The sequence below is a fragment of the Amblyomma americanum genome, chromosome 1, assembly GCF_052857255.1.
Source record: "Amblyomma americanum isolate KBUSLIRL-KWMA chromosome 1, ASM5285725v1, whole genome shotgun sequence".
NCBI classification, from domain to species: Eukaryota; Metazoa; Arthropoda; class Arachnida; order Ixodida; family Ixodidae; genus Amblyomma; species Amblyomma americanum.
The window spans coordinates 518,881,479-518,902,007 of NC_135497.1; the positions used below are offsets into that span (position 1 = coordinate 518,881,479).

At 55.7% G+C, this 20,529-nt stretch overlaps 4 non-coding genes and 1 pseudogene across 5 annotated transcripts in view; 1 reads left to right on the forward strand and 4 right to left on the reverse strand.

Moving 5' to 3' along the window:
• Window positions 1–20,529, forward strand: part of LOC144116228 (inactive selenide, water dikinase-like protein) — a 244,568-nt pseudogene that overhangs the window by 153,118 nt on the left and 70,921 nt on the right. The gene's annotated exons all lie outside the window — the stretch shown is intronic.
• On the reverse strand, window positions 6,823–6,984 carry LOC144116838 (U1 spliceosomal RNA). The gene has a single exon (XR_013311967.1). It is a non-coding gene; the product is annotated as a U1 spliceosomal RNA (small nuclear RNA).
• Window positions 8,377–8,538, reverse strand: LOC144116884 (U1 spliceosomal RNA). Its single transcript, XR_013311999.1, has one exon. It is a non-coding gene; the product is annotated as a U1 spliceosomal RNA (small nuclear RNA).
• Window positions 9,931–10,092, reverse strand: LOC144116850 (U1 spliceosomal RNA). Its single transcript, XR_013311973.1, has one exon. It is a non-coding gene; the product is annotated as a U1 spliceosomal RNA (small nuclear RNA).
• LOC144116862 (U1 spliceosomal RNA) lies at window positions 11,485–11,646 on the reverse strand. The gene has a single exon (XR_013311982.1). It is a non-coding gene; the product is annotated as a U1 spliceosomal RNA (small nuclear RNA).

Consider the following 20,529-nt stretch of genomic DNA (forward strand, 5'->3'; position numbering starts at 1 on the left):
TCTCCCCCTGATGCTGCTGCTGCGGGCTCACCGCGGACACCTGCAGCCGAGGAGAGCATGTGCACCCCAATGGACGAGTCTGCTCTCCGGAAACGGCGACGCTCAACGGGGTCCGAGGAGGAGAGGGACTCGGAAACCAAAAAGGACATCGCGGTGGCCAAGCGGGAAGCTCGAAGGCCCCCCACCGTCACTGTTCCCTCTCCCTCCACACTCGAAGGAGCAGGGCCTTCCCAGCACGAGCCCCATGGAGCCCACCTCCAGCCTGCTGCTGATGCTGCTGCTGTTGCTGGTGGGGCGACGGCGTCCGGAAGAAAAACGGGTGCGACCTCACCAAATCCCGCCGCACGAGACCAGGCTGCGGCTGGGGCTTCGTCTGCTTGCAGCGAGCGCGCCCAACTCCGCGGCGCGCCGCAGCAATGCCCCGCAGGCAGCGGCGACGCTGATGCTGGGGCCAGCCTGGTTCCGTGGCGCATTATCACTACCAAGGCGCAGCGGCGTCGGAGAGCTGCCCTGGAGCGAGCCGCGGCTGCCGTGGAGGTCCCGTCCAGCCTGGTGGGGACGGTGCTGTTTCGGCCGGCGAACCGGGGCACAGCCTTCACCAGGGAACAGGGCTGGGAGTTCGCCGAGGAGATCGGATCCCGCCCGGGCGTCCTCGCCGTCCGGGTAAACATGCGGCGGAATGTGGTGGCAGTGGACGCGGGGAGCAGCGATGCTCTCCAGGCCCTGCTAGCCACGGCCGTCATCCGCGGCGTGCCGGTCTGCGCCAAGGAGCCTCCTCCTCGGAATCAAAGCTCCGGCCTGGTCTTCGGAGTGGACGGGCGCAGGACGGCGGAGGAGCTGCTAGCGGCGGCGGAGTCAACAGTACCGATGGTGTCGGCGTCTCTGTCGGGCAGCACACTCGCTCTCCGTTTTGCGGCGCCAACACCCCCGGCGTTCATCACCATATTCAAGCGCAGGCTCGCGGTCCGGCCCTGCCGTCCCCGGCCGCTCCAGTGTGCCAAGTGCGCCAGCCTGGGGCATGCCACTGAGGTGTGTCGTGCTCCTGCCCGATGCACGCGCTGCGGCGGGCCACACGAGCCTGGTACCTGCGCGAGCAAGCCCCGCTGCATTAACTGCGGGGGGCGGCACGCAGCCATTGACCCAGCGTGCCCGCACTGGCAGCGAGAGCGTCACGTGGCCACTTTAATGGCCACATCCATGGCCCCGATGTCCAGGCGGGTTGTCCGAGCCGTCGTCCAGGCTGAGACAGCGGCCCCAGCCCAGCAACATCAGCAGACGTCGCGCGCTCTTTCTTATGCGCAGGTCGTCAGGGGAACACCCCAGCAGCAGCAGCAGCAGACACAGAAGCAACGGCAGCGCCGGCAGCGGCAGCGGCGATCCGGTTGCCCGGCGTCCCGTACAGCGCGGCCCGAGCCTGCGGCCGCTTCTCACGGCCAGCCCCCTGACGCACGGGACGCGGAGATCGCGCGCCTAAAGCTGGCGTTGCGCGCCCTCAGCGCACTTTTCCCGGAGGGCACCGATGGACACCGGGCTTGCTTAGAAGCAGCGGGTGCTCCCGCACAGATAAGCCAGCATGATGGCTAGCCGCCGGGCTCCCTCCCGCATACCATCCATCCTGCAGTGGAACGTGCGCTCACTTGCGGCGCGGTACGCCGAAATGCGAATTCGCATCGCACAGGATTCGCCGGAAGTTATCGCGCTGCAGGAGACGTACGTACGTTCACATGACGGGGAGCCCCAGATGCGGCTACCTGGCTACATTGGCTACCACTCAGCCACCACGTGCGAGGAACCCACCTGTGCTGCAGTGCCCTGTTGTGTCACATCTCATCGCCCCGGGAAATCAAGGTGCGCGATATACGTGCGGCAGGACGTCCAGCACACCCTCGTCGGCTCGGCGGCGGCGACATCTGACGCCCAGGAGTGCGTGGTGGTGACAGTGCGCGTCGGTGGTGTTGACACGTCGGTGGCCAGTGTTTATGTGCGTCCAGCTGTCGCGTGGAACGCGCTGTGTTTTCGTGCTGTGTCTTCGTGCTGTGCCCCGCGCCAAATCATCTGTGGTGATTTTAACGCCCACCATAGCACGTGGGGCAGTGCGCGCCACTCCACGCGTGGAGACGACCTGCACGACGCAGCAACGCAGCTGGGACTCACCCCCTTGAACACCGGCGAGTCCACCTTTCGACGACGCGGAACAACCGGCTCCTGCATCGACGTTGCCTTCGCATCTAGAGGCATCGAGGCGACATGGCGCCGATCACCATCTCTCTGGGGCTCGGATCATTACTCCATCCTAATTGAACCCACTGCGATGGAGGCGCGCCCCAAACGTGCCTACTCCATTACCAACTGGAGTGCGTTCAGGCGGGCGGTCGACGAGGCGGCGGCCACTGGCGCAGATTTCTTTTCAAGTCTAGTCCGAAGCGCTCTCGCAGCCACCCAACGAGCAGAGGTAAGGGCAGGGCAGCCCACACCTGACATGAAGCTGCTCAATCTGCGCGAGAAGAGAGATCGCGCAGAGCGACGGGCGCGACGGACTGACAGAGCCGCCGACTGGACTGTCTACAACCGCTTGGACGCAGCAGCGCGCCGCCACGCCAACAAACTATACCGCCGGCAGTGGGCTTCACTATGCCAAAGGATGGAGGAAGATGTCAGCTCGCGGAGGCTGTTTGACACCCTGCGGCGCATCACCGAACCACAGGCAAACCGTCAACCGCTGGCCGCCCTCGCAATCTCCAGCGGGCTGAGCTTTGTAGAATTGGCAGAGCGGTTTGCCGATCGGTTCGCGCCGCCCAGCCCCGCAAACGCCGCTAACATAGCTGCTCCTGAGAGCCCCAGAAGCGACGCCAGTCCCTCGGCCGTCGCCTCGGAAGGTCCATGTGATGCGCCGTTCACCGCGGCGGAATTGAACAATGCGCTGCAGCGCTGCCGCCGCCGCTCGGCGCCCGGACCGGACGGGGTGACATACCAAATGCTGCGAAACCTGGATGCGCAGCAACGACAGATCCTCCTGCAGCAGATCAACCTGGTGTGGGAACGCGGGGAGCTACCGGAGGATTGGCGAACCGCGGTCGTTTGTCCCATCCGAAAGGCAGGGCGCCCACCTACGGAGCTGAGCGGATACCGGCCAGTGGCATTAACATCGGCGGCAGGTAAGCTCATGGAGCATATGGCGTTGCAGCGTCTGAACGAGCGGGCTGCGGAGGCTGATTTGTTTGACGAGCGGCAGACGGGTTTCCGTGGGATGCGGTGCACGGCTGATTCTATATCGGACGTTGTTACAGCGCTGGAGCATGCCAGGGCAGCAGGCCAGGTTGCGCTGCTGCTGCTACTGGACGTCTCGGGCGCTTTTGACAACGTTCACCGCGCACCAATTCACGCGGTGCTTGAGGGGGCCGGTGTGAGCGGGCGCCTTTTGCGATATGTTCATGGCTTCCTGTGCGGGCGCACCATGCGAGTGCGAGTAGGGGGTAAGCTCTCCAAGCCTCGCCCGGTCGACATGGGCGTGCCGCAGGGCTCTGTCCTATCACCATTTCTGTTTAATGTGGCCATGTCGGTGGTGCCGGCCTCCCTCCCCACGAGCGGGCGACACCATGTGTACATGTCCATATATGCAGACGACATAGCTCTGTGGTGCCGGGGACCACCGGGCGAGGCGTTCCGCGTGCGGGGGTGCCTTCAGGGAGCCCTGACCGCAATCGATGCCAGCTTGCGCGGCCTTGGTCTGTCGCTGAGCGCGGGCAAATCGGTGGCCATGGCCTGCGTTTCGCGCTCGCGCGCGCACCTTGCGCCACTGTCACTGGACGGGACTCCGATTCCTTGGCGTAAATCGGTGCGGTACCTTGGCCTGGACATCGACTGGCGCCTTTCCTTCCGCCCCGCGGCGACCAAGGCCTGTCTGCAGATGAAGAGGATCACCGCCGCCGTGCACAAGCTCACCGCTCGAGGCCAGGGCATCTCCCAGCAAGCCGCGCTGCGTCTATACAATGCCGCAGCTTTGGGGGCGGTGCTCTATGCGCTGCCGCTCGTCACGGTGCGCAAGCCGTGCTGGAAGAAACTCGAGCTTCAGCACCGCAAGTCCCTGCGCGTGTGCCTAGGCCTGCCCAAAAACTCGCAGTGCGCCGAAACGTTGGCCGAGGCAGGAGCGTGGCCCCTTGAGCTCCAAGCAGCGCGCAGGGCATTGAACCACATCGACCGGCTTCACCGCGCACCGGACGGCGGCTCGCTGCTGCAGCGTATGCGCTCGCACCCGCGCTCACGAATGGGCGCGGCGCTGCTCGAGTATGAGCAACTGACCCAAGGCCCACCCCCCTACGGCTCCTGCGCGCCCTGGCCTGCTGCCTCGGAGGTACAGCGAGAGATCGTCGGCATCGCGGGAAAGCGGAGCACACCCCTCTGCGCTGTGCAGCAGCTGGCCAGAGCCGTCATACACGAGGAGCTCCAGGACCATCTCCTCGTGTACACCGACGGCTCAGTGGCCCGCGACAGCTGCTCCCTTGCTGCGGCGGCCACCATCCCCGCCCTGCGACTGCACAGCCAGCAACACGCAACCTTCCTGGGCTCCTCCTCCACGGCGGAGTTGATGGGGATCCGGCTCGGGCTGGACCTGCTGCTCACCCTCGGCCCTCCGCCGCCCAGGAGTGCTCTGCTGTGCGACTCCCGCGCCGCCCTCAGCCGCCTGCAATCTAACGGCCGCGGTACCCCACTAGTGCGGGAAATTCGCTCGCGCATCGAGCGCCTCGCGCAGAGAGGTTGTGCCGTGCGTGCACAGTGGGTTCCCGGTCACTGCGGCATCGCCGGCAATGAAGAAGCTGACGACCTCGCGACCGCTGCACACCAACTACCTGCCAGCGATCTGCCCCTTGCGCTGGAGGACGTGCGTGCGGTCATTCACGACCATCTCCGAAAGCAGCACCCCGACCCACGCATCGCGGGAGGTGAGCGCATCGACAGTGTCACCGGCTGTCGCGCACTTACACGGTCGCAACGTGCAATGATCCTCCGCGCGCGCATTGGCTGCGTGTGGCCCGGGGAACGACGGGTGCGTCACGGAATCGCGACGAGTGATGTGTGTGACGGATGCGGTGCAGTGGAAACACTAGAACATCTGCTCCTTCGCTGCTCCGCGTTCGCCGATGCTCGTCGCGATATGCTCGCGGCCTATAGGGCGCAGGGCATACTACCAGACTCCATCAAGACGCTATTGTGGCCGCAGGGCAGTGCGCGCACTCGTGAGCGAACTTTGGTGAGCCTCTGTGCATTCCTCGAACACACGGGCTTGACGTCCCGTCTGTTCTCCGTCAGGTAGTTACACGCAGTGACCGAACGCTCCGCGAGTTCTACCTTGAACGATTAATAACTGGACGCCCCACTCCAGTTGTAACCTACACAGTGCTGTGCGCGTGTGTGATTTAATTCCTCTTAAATGAACTAATCACGCGCACAACCTGGACACATTTCTTATTGTGTAAATAGTTTGTACATATTACTTCTCCCCCTGTCCTCTATTCCTGTCCCCTCACCTCTTTCATTTCATTTCTCCACTCTGCCTGCTGTCCTTTATTTCCGCTGCCCCAGCTCAGGTGCTTCAGTATCGATAGCAGATGCCTGGGCTAGCAAAAATCTTTTCCTTCTTTTTTACTATTATTTTAATAAAACCACTACCACCACCACCACCATTCATGTGCTCTGGCGCATTGCGTGATGATCTGCTGTCTTGTGAAATACGAGCACACCCGCTGCGGTGGTTCAGTAGGCTACCGAGGACGGTTGCTGCGCATGAGCTAGCAGGACCGCACCCTGGTGGTGGTGGTAGTGGTTTTTTATTAAAAGATAGTAAAAAGGAAGGAAAATACGGGGCCGCCTAGCGGAGCAGGAAGCGCCCGGGCGCCCCTCCATCTGCACTCGTTGTTTGTGTCTCAAGAGCGAGCCGTCCAGATCAATGACTGCTGCTCTCGAGGGCGTTGGCAGCGGGCCAGCAGCGCAACCTAGCAACCACAGCAGCCATGGCTAGCTTGCCACCTAGCTAGCTATTCACCAGTAATGGCGAAAGAGACGCCGAGAAAACCGTCGGAGATCAAGAGAAAACAGGGACGTGGCGCGCAGCCGGTGCTCCCTTTCCTTCCTCCTTTCTTCCTCTCTTCTTACGAGCCACTCGTTCTCTCATTGCACACCACAGTGCTCGCGAAGCCCCGTCGACTCCCGCTGTAACCTTGTGTCGGTGGGGGCAAGTCCGAGGTCCTGCCACAGCTGGACAATGCTCATGATCACATTTTCGGTACTTCCGTTTGCTCTCTACTTCACCCACCCCGACCGACTGATCTTCTTGTGCCCTCTCGGCATATGCCTGCTTCGACAGGATTCACAGCTGGTCGATTTTGTTGTGTTGTAGTTAGAGGCTGCTACAAGGCAAAAGTGGGACGAGGCAGGAAACGGAGCGTGCAATGCTTCACTCGTGTTTGTTTGTTTGTTTCTTTGTTTTACACCTTCCTTCACGCGAAGGCTACGCTAATGGGATGCGAACGTCGCGAATTTGGCGTCGGTAGAAGTGTGTGACAATAACAAAAGTAAACGAGCTGACACTTGTCGACACCAACTGCGGAGAAAATGCCGAAAAGGTGACTATATAGGCTTTGCAGAACTTGGTAACGCGTTTTGTGTCCATCTTTGAACCAGTATTTCCAGGCATCCCCAGCAGGGAATCCCATTCATGGCGCCGATGTCCCGCTCCGTCGGCAGAGGGAGATTTTTACGACTCGCAATGAATACCTACACGGAAATAACTTCTGCGTTACTGTCTCTTTTTTGATTTTGTCATGGCAGGGGCTGGCGCGGACGCCGAGCCCCACTACCAAAAATTACGTGTCCCATCTGCCCCAGTTAGGGGTAGTGGCGCGCTTCAGCCAACCGAAGTGCAATGGAAGGCCTCGGCACGGGGCCCCGACCTTCATGATCGCCGGTGACCCGACACCAGGTAAGTATGCTGGCGAAAGCACATGTTAAGGCATGCCATGCTAGGCGTCCCACCATCTTGCGTCAGTGAAGCTAGCGCTTGTTGTGCCATTTCTTACACCAAGCTAAAAATCCCTCCGCCGAAAAGCCTGCTACTGAACATAATGCAGCCACACGCACAAATATGTAAATCAAGGTTTGGTGAATCAATCTAATATAAAGTCAGTTGTCATAAATAATTCGTAAGGAACCGCAGGGGTGGAATGCGCAAATGGGATGCATTCATGTGCTCTGGCGCATTGCGTGATGATCTGCTGTCTTGTGAAATACGAGCACACCCGCTGCGGTGGTTCAGTAGGCTACCGAGGACGGTTGCTGCGCATGAGCTAGCAGGACCGCACCCTGGTGGTGGTGGTAGTGGTTTTTTATTAAAAAATAGTAAAAAGGAAGGAAAATACGGGGCCGCCTAGCGGAGCAGGAAGCGCCCGGGCGCCCCTCCATCTGCACTCGTTCTTTGTGTCTCAAGAGCGAGCCGTCCAGATCAATGACTGCTGCTCTCGAGGGCGTTGGCAGCGGGCCAGCAGCGCAACCTAGCAACCACAGCAGCCATGGCTAGCTTGCCACCTAGCTAGCTATTCACCAGTAATGGCGAAAGAGACGCCGAGAAAACCGTCGGTGATCAAGAGAAAACAGGGACGTGGCGCGCAGCCGGTGCTCCCTTTCCTTCCTCCTTTCTTCCTCTCTTCTTACGAGCCACTCGTTCTCTCATTGCACACCACAGTGCTCGCGAAGCCCCGTCGACTCCCGCTGTAACCTTGTGTCGGTGGGGGCAAGTCCGAGGTCCTGCCACAGCTGGACAATGCTCATGATCACATTTTCGGTACTTCCGTTTGCTCTCTACTTCACCCACCCCGACCGACTGATCTTCTTGTGCCCTCTCGGCATATGCCTGCTTCGACAGGATTCACAGCTGGTCGATTTTGTTGTGTTGTAGTTAGAGGCTGCTACAAGGCAAAAGTGGGACGAGGCAGGAAACGGAGCGTGCAATGCTTCACTCGTGTTTGTTTGTTTGTTTCTTTGTTTTACACCTTCCTTCACGCGAAGGCTACGCTAATGGGATGCGAACGTCGCGAATTTGGCGTCGGTAGAAGTGTGTGACAATAACAAAAGTAAACGAGCTGACACTTGTCGACACCAACTGCGGAGAAAATGCCGAAAAGGTGACTATATAGGCTTTGCAGAACTTGGTAACGCGTTTTGTGTCCATCTTTGAACCAGTATTTCCAGGCATCCCCAGCAGGGAATCTCATTCAAGGCGCCGATGTCCCGCTCCGTCGGCAGAGGGAGATTTTTACGACTCGCAATGAATACCTACACGGAAATAACTTCTGCGTTACTGTCTCTTTTTTGATTTTGTCATGGCAGGGGCTGGCGCAGACGCCGAGCCCCACTACCAAAAATTACGTGTCCCATCTGCCCCAGTTAGGGGTAGTGGCGCACTTCAGCCAACCGAAGTGCAATGGAAGGCCTCGGCACGGGGCCCCGACCTTCATGATCGCCGGTGACCCGACACCAGGTAAGTATGCTGGCGAAAGCACATGTGAACGCATGCCATGCTAGGCGTCCCACCATCTTGCGTCAGTGAAGATAGCGCTTGTTGTGCCATTTCTTACACCAAGCTAAAAATCCCTCCGCCGAAAAGCCTGCTACTGAACATAATGCAGCCACACGCACAAATATGTAAATCAAGGTTTGGTGAATCAATCTAATATAAAGTCAGTTGTCATAAATAATTCGCAAGGAACCGCAGGGGTGGAATGCGCAAATGGGATGCATTCATGTGCTCTGGTGCATTGCGTGATGATCTGCTGTCTTGTGAAATACGAGCACACCCGCTGCGGTGGTTCAGTAGGCTACCGAGGACGGTTGCTGCGCATGAGCTAGCAGGACCGCACCCTGGTGGTGGTGGTAGTGGTTTTTTATTAAAAAATAGTAAAAAGGAAGGAAAATACGGGGCCGCCTAGCGGAGCAGGAAGCGCCCGGGCGCCCCTCCATCTGCACTCGTTGTTTGTGTCTCAAGAGCGAGCCGTCCAGATCAATGACTGCTGCTCTCGAGGGCGTTGGCAGCGGGCCAGCAGCGCAACCTAGCAACCACAGCAGCCATGGCTAGCTTGCCACCTAGCTAGCTATTCACCAGTAATGGCGAAAGAGACGCCGAGAAAACCGTCGGAGATCAAGAGAAAACAGGGACGTGGCGCGCAGCCGGTGCTCCCTTTCCTTCCTCCTTTCTTCCTCTCTTCTTACGAGCCACTCGTTCTCTCATTGCACACCACAGTGCTCGCGAAGCCCCGTCGACTCCCGCTGTAACCTTGTGTCGGTGGGGGCAAGTCCGAGGTCCTGCCACAGCTGGACAATGCTCATGATCACATTTTCGGTACTTCCGTTTGCTCTCTACTTCACCCACCCCGACCGACTGATCTTCTTGTGCCCTCTCGGCATATGCCTGCTTCGACAGGATTCACAGCTGGTCGATTTTGTTGTGTTGTAGTTAGAGGCTGCTACAAGGCAAAAGTGGGACGAGGCAGGAAACGGAGCGTGCAATGCTTCACTCGTGTTTGTTTGTTTGTTTCTTTGTTTTACACCTTCCTTCACGCGAAGGCTACGCTAATGGGATGCGAACGTCGCGAATTTGGCGTCGGTAGAAGTGTGTGACAATAACAAAAGTAAACGAGCTGACACTTGTCGACACCAACTGCGGAGAAAATGCCGAAAAGGTGACTATATAGGCTTTGCAGAACTTGGTAACGCGTTTTGTGTCCATCTTTGAACCAGTATTTCCAGGCATCCCCAGCAGGGAATCCCATTCATGGCGCCGATGTCCCGCTCCGTCGGCAGAGGGAGATTTTTACGACTCGCAATGAATACCTACACGGAAATAACTTCTGCGTTACTGTCTCTTTTTTGATTTTGTCATGGCAGGGGCTGGCGCGGACGCCGAGCCCCACTACCAAAAATTACGTGTCCCATCTGCCCCAGTTAGGGGTAGTGGCGCGCTTCAGCCAACCGAAGTGCAATGGAAGGCCTCGGCACGGGGCCCCGACCTTCATGATCGCCGGTGACCCGACACCAGGTAAGTATGCTGGCGAAAGCACATGTGAAGGCATGCCATGCTAGGCGTCCCACCATCTTGCGTCAGTGAAGCTAGCGCTTGTTGTGCCATTTCTTACACCAAGCTAAAAATCCCTCCGCCGAAAAGCCTGCTACTGAACATAATGCAGCCACACGCACAAATATGTAAATCAAGGTTTGGTGAATCAATCTAATATAAAGTCAGTTGTCATAAATAATTCGTAAGGAACCGCAGGGGTGGAATGCGCAAATGGGATGCATTCATGTGCTCTGGCGCATTGCGTGATGATCTGCTGTCTTGTGAAATACGAGCACACCCGCTGCGGTGGTTCAGTAGGCTACCGAGGACGGTTGCTGCGCATGAGCTAGCAGGACCGCACCCTGGTGGTGGTGGTAGTGGTTTTTTATTAAAAAATAGTAAAAAGGAAGGAAAATACGGGGCCGCCTAGCGGAGCAGGAAGCGCCCGGGCGCCCCTCCATCTGCACTCGTTGTTTGTGTCTCAAGAGCGAGCCGTCCAGATCAATGACTGCTGCTCTCGAGGGCGTTGGCAGCGGGCCAGCAGCGCAACCTAGCAACCACAGCAGCCATGGCTAGCTTGCCACCTAGCTAGCTATTCACCAGTAATGGCGAAAGAGACGCCGAGAAAACCGTCGGAGATCAAGAGAAAACAGGGACGTGGCGCGCAGCCGGTGCTCCCTTTCCTTCCTCCTTTCTTCCTCTCTTCTTACGAGCCACTCGTTCTCTCATTGCACACCACAGTGCTCGCGAAGCCCCGTCGACTCCCGCTGTAACCTTGTGTCGGTGGGGGCAAGTCCGAGGTCCTGCCACAGCTGGACAATGCTCATGATCACATTTTCGGTACTTCCGTTTGCTCTCTACTTCACCCACCCCGACCGACTGATCTTCTTGTGCCCTCTCGGCATATGCCTGCTTCGACAGGATTCACAGCTGGTCGATTTTGTTGTGTTGTAGTTAGAGGCTGCTACAAGGCAAAAGTGGGACGAGGCAGGAAACGGAGCGTGCAATGCTTCACTCGTGTTTGTTTGTTTGTTTCTTTGTTTTACACCTTCCTTCACGCGAAGGCTACGCTAATGGGATGCGAACGTCGCGAATTTGGCGTCGGTAGAAGTGTGTGACAATAACAAAAGTAAACGAGCTGACACTTGTCGACACCAACTGCGGAGAAAATGCCGAAAAGGTGACTATATAGGCTTTGCAGAACTTGGTAACGCGTTTTGTGTCCATCTTTGAACCAGTATTTCCAGGCATCCCCAGCAGGGAATCCCATTCATGGCGCCGATGTCCCGCTCCGTCGGCAGAGGGAGATTTTTACGACTCGCAATGAATACCTACACGGAAATAACTTCTGCGTTACTGTCTCTTTTTTGATTTTGTCATGGCAGGGGCTGGCGCGGACGCCGAGCCCCACTACCAAAAATTACGTGTCCCATCTGCCCCAGTTAGGGGTAGTGGCGCGCTTCAGCCAACCGAAGTGCAATGGAAGGCCTCGGCACGGGGCCCCGACCTTCATGATCGCCGGTGACCCGACACCAGGTAAGTATGCTGGCGAAAGCACATGTGAAGGCATGCCATGCTAGGCGTCCCACCATCTTGCGTCAGTGAAGATAGCGCTTGTTGTGCCATTTCTTACACCAAGCTAAAAATCCCTCCGCCGAAAAGCCTGCTACTGAACATAATGCAACCACACGCACAAATGCGTGCGTGTTTCAAAGGACACGTTGTGTGGGCTGGAAGAGAAGGGTGCAGCAGTGGCGGCGCGCTTTGCCAGTGTTTGCTATCTCAAACTCTCGCCATGCGCACCCTTGCAAAATGCAGCGCGGTCAACGGTGAATCGTGGTTCGCCGTTACACTAGTTTCCCTTGAGGGCGCCGCTCCTGCATTTAGGGCTAATCTCAGAATGGCGGTTTGGACGAGTGGATGCGCAATAGTGATGGGAGAAAAACGGAGTTTTATTTTTGTTTATTGCTCCCAAGTGCTACGCGCCCTGTGTTCCCAAAACGGTGACCACAGGGTCCCCACAATACACGCAACAGGTGTGGGGCGCCACCACTCCTGCCCGTCGCTCGAAAAGGCGCCCCAGGCGGCGGCCGAGTCTCGCAGCGAAAATCGGCAACTGTGGTGCGAAACAGTAACGTAGCACGCTCAGGGCACGCACAGCGACCAGCTATCTCGAACCCAGGGACCAACGGCAGGTGTGGCTCGAGCGCTGTATAGAAAGGTGTGGACATCTGTATAGGACGGCAGACCGCATATACACAAGCACAAAACACGCACGACTATAACTGAACTGAGGCAGCTCGATACATATCCGAAGACTCTGACAGTATCAGCGCGAGGTTCGCTGACGTGGAGGCAAGAAAGGCCGCCAGCTAGGGCTGTTTTCCGACAATGCAGTCGGCAGCTAGGTGCCAGTCGCGAATCGCCTGGCTCTCTGGTGGCATCGCTCATGACGCAAACAAACGCGCAGGGCTCTGAAAGCGCTTCCCGCGCATAACCCTGTAACCCCTTTAGGGCAGCTCAAGCCCCCGGAGGCGTCTTGTTCAAAACCAAACAGGGTGATGACCCAAAATATAGAATTTTGCAGATTACCACGTCATGTGTGGGCAGAAAAGTAAACTTCTAACGCCATTAGTTGACACCGAAGCGCTGAAGTATGTGAAATTCCTCGCACATAGGAGGCGCATGCGCGCCTGTAAGCTCCCCAGTTAAGTACGGCCTGATATTTTGTTTCGGGGCGGCCACTGCAGAACTATTGCGACGGGTTTTTTTCCAATTCTCTGCCCATTAATACGGCTCCCTCAGAGATGTCGGCTGAAAGAACGTTCTGCAATGAAGCGTAGCGTAGCAACTGGCACGAATTGACGCGCTGTGCATTACTACACATCGGAAGTGGAAGCAGGGTTTCATGGCCTCCAGTTCTTTCACAACGCCTTCCATGGAACGTTTTAAGCCACCCAGGGCCAAAGCGGGGTTCCTTTTGCCGGTCTGACAGATGCGAGGCGCCGAACGTGCAGGCGAGCAGTACGCACCGATGGCGAGGAAGCCGTTTTTGAGGTCGCCGCTCATCTCGCTCTTGATGGCCTCCATCACAGTGTGGTTGGCGAGTGCGTTGTATTCGCGGAAAACAAGCCGCAGCTGCTCGTAGCTCTGAGTGGCGATGATGCGGTTGAAGGCCGACACGTCCGTTCCCCAGCGCTACACTCCCGCACTGTGCAGCTCCTGCATGCAGGCAGTCGCGGGAAGAAAGCGAAGCTGCACGGTTTCGGGCGCACAAACAGGGTCAACTGCTTCCCCACGTTTGAGCTAGGTGGCATCCTATGGCGCACGCAGTGCTGCTTCGTGCACATATTCTGTCCGTTCATCTCACCCAAATATATTCCATAGCTCCGAGTTCTTTCCCTTATGCGATTACTATTAAGGCTCATCTGTTGAAGTTTCATTTCCATGGACGCAGAAAGAATGCGCGGGCAAAGGAATGAAGTTTGATAGCCAAACCTTAGCAGTGAATGGCGAAGGGAGGCTCTTTACAAAAGCCAGTACCAAAATCATATACAGATTTGCAGGGTGCGTCATAAATGTGCCAACATCGTTTTACCATCATACTCCTCTTCTTAGCGAATCGAGATTGAAGGGTTCTTTGCTAGTACTTGCTTACTGGCCCCTGCAACATGACACAATGGTTTTCATTCAGTTTATTCGTATTTTACATTAATCACAGCTTCCAGGCATAGGGAGTACGACTGCACCGCAGCTTGCATGACCTCCATGGCAAGTAATATTACATGCTTGCTCCATGAACTTCGAGGATTTCCACAGTCGTGTTCTCCTCTACGTCAACTACCGCTTAGACAACTCCCCTTTTCTTCACCATGAACAGCGTACAACTTTCGTTTCACACACTTTTGCCTGTATTCTAGAACTATTATTACTCTCATACTTGTAGGCGAACACATTCCGAAGGTCCATCACACTACACTTGGAGATGTCGTGGCGGCTGCATGACCACTTTTTCACCTTCCTCGTTCCCTAGCGTTCGTTCGCGTCCTCCCCCCCCCCTTTTTTTATTGCGGGAGGGGGATTTTCCGTAGTAGAATGCACAGTGGCATTTGCGGGATCCGTCGAGCACGTCATGCGTGAATGTTTTGTGACCAGTGCTTGGTGACGCCATGAACATCAATTTTAATATAATGAACTGCACATCAACTCAACGAAAAAGTCGCTATTGACCGCATCCCCGCTGTGCGACAACGTGACTAACAGCCTTCGCCCCCCCTCCCCCTCCTCCTCCCCCACGCCTTTCCCATCACAGCCTTCGTTCCATTGACCCCCTCCTCCCTGCCAGACGCTAGCTACTGCCCTCAGTCACCGCTGATGAAGGAACCGAGTCGGCTTCGAAACGTTGGGTTAAAATTAAAATCTTTGGTTGGAGATGTGCAGTTTATTATAAGTGTTAAAACCCAACCAGACGGGCAAATGTGTCAAAATATTTAGTTCTAAATCAATTTTAATACCTTGGAGATCTCAAATTGTGCTCGTTTGAATTTGTTTACCATTTAACAGGCCCCGTGCGTGTGAAAGCGCATTATGCTCTTAAAAACAAGTAAATCGCCTTAAAACTCCGCAAACGTACTCTAAAACGACTGAAGACAAGTCGCGAAAATTAAAGGAGAAATCTGAAGAACAGCAGGCATGTCGAGGACGCAAAGTGCGTCATAGTACCTACAGCGCATAAATGCATCAAATATTTTCATCCGCGAAGCTCTAACACGCAATACAAATATGAGGGCTTTCAGGGCAATATAAAAGAAAGTTATATAGCTTTCTCAAATCATTCAAGTGTTTCCAAGTGGAAAAACAGAAAACAACGCTCCATCTTGGGCATTTCACCCAAAGCGCGTTATACTGAAAGGCAATGCAACCGCCGTAAAGAATTCATTTCAAACTCTTCGCAGCGTTAGTGACAAACAAGCTTTCAGGAGCGCTACTTCGAGAAAATCGGGCTTAGGGAATACGCATATTTTATACAAGGCCTCGTTTTGCGGGTAACCACTGCCAGCGAAGAAAAGAAAGGACTTAAGCAGGAATGGTGATTTCCACGCCTGTCTTAGCTCGAGTTATATTCAGCGATTCAGCGCTTCGCGACAGGACGCGCGCATTCCCAACCGAAAGAGTGCCCAACTCGCCGGTGGGACTTCTTTTCAGGGGAGAATTGCGGAGCTCACAGCGGCGTCGTTGCGCGCTGTTACGTCTCGCCTACGACGCGCGGTACAGCCGGCGCGGATGCAACGGACGCCGCGGCTTCGTTCAAAGTGGCGGTCATTTTAGGCCCGTTCATCGCTGCCGCAACGCCTCCCGCCAAGCGCGTCCAGGCAGGTTTCAATGCCACGTGTCGTCGTGTGTGTGTGTGTGTGTGTGTGTGTGTGTGTGTGTGTGTGTGTGTGTGTGTGTGTGTGTGTGTGTGTGTGTGTGTGTGTGTGTGTGTGTGTGTGTGTGTGTGTGTGTGTGTGTGTGTGTGTGTGTGTGTGTGTGTGTGTGTGTGTGTGTGTGTGTGTGTGTGTGTGTGTGTGTGTGTGTGTGTGTGTGTGTGTGTGTTGGTGCCCACGCTTGTCAAAGCGCGGCAGCCAGGGAGAGGAGCTCCCCAACTGGGAGGCGAGGAGGTCTGACCGGCGCCAGCCCGGCGGACGCGCCCGTCACGTCTGTACATGTCCGTGCGTCGCCGTCTTGTGCGACTCATCCCAAGCCGTTCCTTCTTGCCCTCGACTCCGAGGGTATATATGCAGCTGCGCCGGACGCCAAGGAGAGACTTCGATTTCTTCCTTCGAGTAACGTGGTCGCCCTGACCGGCTGCTCTTTTGCGATGCCAGAATAAACAAGTTGTTCTGTTGCCAGTCGACTCATCCTTTGCCGGGACCTTCGGATGTTTCCAGCTGTGCCCCAGGCCGCCAGGCCAACGCTACCCTTGGGGCTTGCAACCCATTTGCAACAACTGGTTGCCAGCGGTGAGATCGCGACAACGGAGGCCAGCAGCGAAGATATGCGGTCAACTGTATGCTGAGCAGCACAACGACCATCCGGGAGCAGTGCAACGAGCCCTGTGTGATGACTGGTTGCCTGCAGCGGAACGACTGCGCTGAATTCTTGGCTGCGAGGTTTGGTGAGTGCGGGACTTTCTTCTTCTGAGTTTTGCCAGGCTTTTGTTAGTGTCAGAAACAGAGCTGGTAATTGTGTTGTCGTTGCTGCCGGGTTAGTTTGCGGCAAGACAATAGTAGGCAGTAGAGAAAGCAGCATTCGGAGCAGCCATGGATTTGAAGTCGTTGCGCAAACCGAAATTGCTGGAGCTTGCAAGAGAGTTGGGTCTGGATGTCTCAGACAAACTCAGAAAACCAGAACTGCTAAGGGCTATTCTTGAGTTGGAGGCTGAGGATGACGAGCTGTCGGAATGCCTTGAGACCATTGAGGAGAGGGAGCAAAAAGAGAAAGACGAGCGCGAACGTAAAGAACAAAAAGAGAAAGACGAGCGCGAACGTAAAGAACAAAAAGAGAAAGACGAGCGCGAACGTAAAGAACAAAAAAAGAAAGACGAGCGCGAACGTAAAGAGCAAAAAGAGGAGCGCGAACGTAAAGAGCAAAAAGAGAAAGAAGAGCGCGACCACGCTTTAGAAATGAAGCGTCTCGAGGTAGAGATGGAACGCGCTCGTAATGGAAGTCAGGCACACGGTGCAGGAGAACGGGTATCGTTCAAAATGACTGACCTGATGCGGCCGTTTAAGCTTGGAGAGGACATTGGTTTGTTCCTGGTTAACTTTGAGCGAACGTGCGAGAAGCAGGGGTTCTCTCGGGAAACGTGGCCACAGCGCTTGCTCACTTTGTTACCCGGCGAGGCGGCCGACGTAGTCGCTCGCTTGAAGAGAGAGGAGGCAGAGGATTTCGACCAAGTGAAATCGAGTCTGCTAAAAAAGTACAGGCTGTCAGCGGAGGCGTTCCGTCGGAAGTTTCGGGAAAATGAAAAAGGCAGAAGCGAGTCATATACAGAGTTTGCCTACAGGCTTATGTCAAACATGCAGGAGTGGCTCAAAGAAGAGAAAGCGTTTGGTGACCACGAGAAAATTCTGCAGTGTTTCGGGCTGGAACAGTTTTACAGTCGGTTACCTGAGAACCTGCGGTACTGGGTCTTGGATAGGCCAGACGTTAGTACAGTGGCTAAAGCCGCCGAGCTAGCCGAGGAGTTTGTGACGCATCGGGCTCGCGGAGCTAAGGACGGTCAAAAGGGTGAATTTGGCTCCAAGTCTGAGAGGCCGAAGTTCACACCCATGAGAGCAAGGGGGGACACACGTAGTGCGGATGCGAGTGAAAGCAGTCCGACCGAACGTAAGGAGACGGCGGCAGCCGAAGTCGAACGCAGAAAGCGGTTCGAGACGAGGCAAGCGCGCGTGTGTTATACGTGTCAGAAGCCGGGTCACTTTTCGGCGCAGTGTCCAGAAACAAAAACAAAAGTCGTGTTTTTGTCATTATGCAGCACTGACGAGAACATGAAGCTTCTCGAGCCTTACATGCGAGACTTCCTCGTGAACGGGAAAGAGTGCCGAGTGCTTCGTGATTCCGCAGCTACAATGGATGTAGTTCACCCCTCTTACGTAGAACCCGATATGTTCACGGGCGAGTGCGCATGGATCAAGCAAGCCGTGGAAGCTCATAGCGTGTGTCTGCCCGTAGCAAAAGTGCTTATTGAAGGACCTTTCGGAGCACTTGAGACGGAGGCCGTAGTGTCATCTATGCTGCCCCCCCCCAGTACCCGTACCTATTTTCGAACAGGTCCGATCACCTCCTGCGCGAGAAGGGGCTTTTGTTTGGTGAGGCTAGCGTTCAGGCCTTAACCAGATCGAGAGTTCGGGAGCTCGCTGCAAAGGCGGTAGTTGCGGGGCCGACGTTGTCGAACAATGAGAAAGGGTCGGAGGCGCAGCAAGCTGATATGCAGTGCACGTCCGAACTGAATAAAATTGAGCCTGTAGCGTTGAAGGCACCAGGTACTGGAGAGGAAATGCCCGAGACGGGAAAGTTAGAAGAGCTTCCGGTCGAGCTTCCGGGACTAAGCTCAGTGACGAACAGGGAAGACACTGATCAGGTTATTAGTGACTTAATCATTAAAGCACCGCTGTCGGCTGAGCAGAAAACCGAACTACACCTACTCTTACAAGAGTTTCAAGGTCAGTTCTCTGAGAGGCCTGGTAGGACTTCTGTCCTTACTCATGATATAGAACTTACCTCCCCAGAGCCAGTACGATCTAAGGCGTACCGGGTGTCACCCCGCCAGCGCGATATTATGGAGGCTGAGGTAAAGAAAATGCTACAGCTCGGTGTTATTGAGGCGGGTGAGAGTGATTATACCTCCCCTTTGATTTTAGTTGAGGTACCGGGCAAGGAACCTCGTCCTTGCGTCGACTACCGCAATCTTAATTCCATCACTAAGGATCAAATTTATCCGATCCCTAACATCGAGGAGCGCCTTGAGAAAGTTAGTAGCGCTCAGTTTATTTCCACCCTAGATCTTGTCAGGGGTTATTGGCAGGTTCCACTTACAGACGAGGCTAGTAGGTATGCGGCGTTCATTTCACCAATGGGAACATTCCGTCCTAAAGTTTTGAGTTTTGGTTTGAAGAACGCGCCATACTGCTTTTCAAGCCTCATGGACAAAGTGTTGCGGGGACAGGAAGAATTCGCTTTACCGTATTTAGACGACGTAGCGATATTCTCCGCATCCTGGTCTGAGCATATGGCACACTTGCGGGCAGTGCTAACCCGCCTGCGCGAAGCGGGCTTGACAGTCAAGGCTCCCAAGTGCCAATTAGCACAGGCCGAGGTTGTCTACCTCGGTCACGTGATTGGACAGGGTCGTCGCCGCCCCTCTGAAATAAAGGTGGCCGCTGTGCGAGACTTCCCGCAACCGCGCACGAAGACCGATATTCGGTCGTTCTTAGGTGTCGCCGGCTACTATCAGAGGTACATCCCCAGGTACTCCGATATCGCGGCTCCCCTGACGGATGCTCTAAGAAAAACAGAGCCCCAAACAGTCGTCTGGAGCGAGACAAAGGAAAGAGCTTTTAGCGCCTTAAAGAGCGCCCTAACAAGCCAGCCTGTGCTACGATCGCCAGACTACACAAAAGGGTTCGTTGTTCAGTGCGATGCTAGTGAGCGAGGCACGGGCGTTGTACTGTGCCAAAGGGACAATGGAGAAGTGGAACACCCCGTCCTGTATGCTAGTCGTAAGCTGACCTGTCGTGAGCAGGCGTACAGCGCCACTGAGAAAGAGTGTGCGTGTCTCGTGTGGGCCGTTCAGAAATTGTCATGCTACCTAGCCGGCTCGAGGTTTATCATTGAGACGGATCACTGCCCTCTCCAATGGCTGCAGAACATCACTCCCAAAAATGGCCGGCTCCTGCGCTGGAGCCTCGCTTTGCAACAATATTCCTTTGAGGTGCGTTACAAAAAGGGGAGTCTCAACGGTAACACCGATGGCTTAAGTCGAAGCCCCTAACGTAGGAATCCGCCTCAAAGTTGTTTGTTACTGATGTTTTCTTCCTGAGGCAGGATTTTTAACATATTGCTTTTGTTTAATGTTTCTAAGTGATTATGTGCTTTCTAGTGCAATTTTCCAATTTGTGGACGCGTTCTGAGTGCTGCTTGACTACTGTAAGGAACTAGGCAGTAGTATAAAAGGGGAAAGAGCCTGGCAGAGCTTAGTGAGGGTTGTCTCGTGCTTGCTGACTGAGCGGTTGCGTTTCGGCGTAGTTCTAACGCTTGCTGGGAACGAGCACAAAAATGGCAACTCTCCCGAAGTCACTTTGCAGTGTCCTGTGTGATCCTGAACATGTGAACGAGGCCTTCTCTGTGCGCTGCGCTCAAGCAACGTCGAGGGACGATCGGTTTCGATTACGAGCATCATCGAGCGACATCCCTCTGGACAGCGGATGCAGTCCCCTGACCATCGGGATCTCCTTCTCCCGGCGGGGCGGTCTGTTACGTCTCGCCTACGACGCGCGGTATAGCCGGCGCGGATGCAACGGACGCCGCGGCTTCGTTCAAAGTGGCGGTCATTTTAGGCCCGTTCATCGCTGCCGCAACGCCTCCCGCCAAGCGCGTCCAGGCAGGTTTCAATGCCACGTGTCGTCGTGTGTGTGTGTGTGTGTGTGTGTGTGTGTGTGTGTGTGTGTGTGTGTGTGTGTGTGTGTGTGTGTGTGTGTGTGTGTGTGTGTGTGTGTGTGTGTGTGTGTGTGTGTGTGTGTGTGTGTGTGTGTGTGTGTGTGTGTGTGTGTGTGTGTGTGTGTGTGTGTGTGTGTGTGTGTGTGTGTGTGTGTGCATGTTGGTGCCCACGCTTGTCAAAGCGCGGCAGCCGGGGAGAGGAGCTCCCCAACTGGGAGGCGAGGAGG